We start from the raw sequence: 1,228 nt of genomic DNA, 5'->3' as shown, positions 1-1,228 counted from the left end.
TGCCGTGGGCCCTGAACTCTCCCCACAGATCCTATCCAGAGCAATACCACCAACTCTCAGGCTAGTGCCTGATCCTGTCAGTCACACCCCAGCAGACCCTGTCAGGGACGGGGCAATACACCTATTATCCTGGAATTCGGGAGGCTGGAACGGTAGGGACTTCCTTTGAGTACAGGGCCAACATGGGCTATCTAACAAAAAAAACCCTGTCTCAGAAAGTGGGGAAGGCCCACTACAGCTAAACTCTGGTGTGTCGATGCCTGTAGGCATTTGGCAGGCCAGAGGATTTCAAGCTGAAATCCAGCCCGAGGGACACAGGAGCACTCTGTCTTCGAATGCGATTGAAAAAAAAAAGAAGAGGGCCTTTCTGAAGGAGACAGACATATGGAACCAGTAAGGATGACCATAGCCTCATCTTGTCACCCTGTCCAGCTGGCACCTGCCTTCCACTGAGAGAAGGCACACAGTGGAGATGCAGACGCTATAGAAGGCCTAGTTCCCACCTCTCAGGGACCTTAATATTGGATGTGGGTCTATTTCAAACCCCAGCTTTTTGACTATGTGGAGGAGGGTGGATGCAGGCTGATCTCGCTGGTGTTCTGCTGCCCCGAGAGGAAGGTGGGGGGCAGGGGAAGTGTGTGCTCAGTGTTATAAAAAGGTCCTGATGTATGTAGGCTTCAGCTGGCTTGGGGGATGGGCGCTAGAGTTATTTCTGGCATACGGTGTTAGGTCAAGTGTGTTCATGTTAATAGTCTCCATAAATAAACTGGAGATGTGAGGTAGGAGGACCACAAGTTCAAGGCCAGACCACATAGCAAGACTGGGCTGGAGAGATGGCTCAGTGGTTAAGAGCACTGGCTGCTCTTCCAGAGGTCCTGAGTTCAAATCCCAGCAACCATATGGTGGCTCACAACCATCTGTAACGGGATCTGATGCCCTCTTCTGGTGTGTCTGAAGACAGTGACAGTGTACTCATATACATAAAAAAATAAGTCTAAATCAAACCAAACACACAAAAATAGACTCTAATTTGATGAGATGAAACCTATCTAATAACTGCTGGTGATCACAATGCCGCTGGCCATAACGGCTCATGCCTGTGGCCTTGGTACTTGGGAGGCTGAGGTAGGAGGGCTACTGTGAGTTCAAGACTAGCCTGGGCTACAGAGTGAGTTCCAGGTCAGCCTTGGTAACATTAGAACATATCTTAAAACAGAACAAAACAAAA

This window comes from Mus pahari, chromosome 14 (genome assembly GCF_900095145.1).
Source record: "Mus pahari chromosome 14, PAHARI_EIJ_v1.1, whole genome shotgun sequence".
Classification (NCBI taxonomy): Eukaryota; Metazoa; Chordata; class Mammalia; order Rodentia; family Muridae; genus Mus; species Mus pahari.
The sequence above is the reverse complement of the archived record's forward strand: the minus strand, read 5'-3'. Positions refer to the sequence as shown.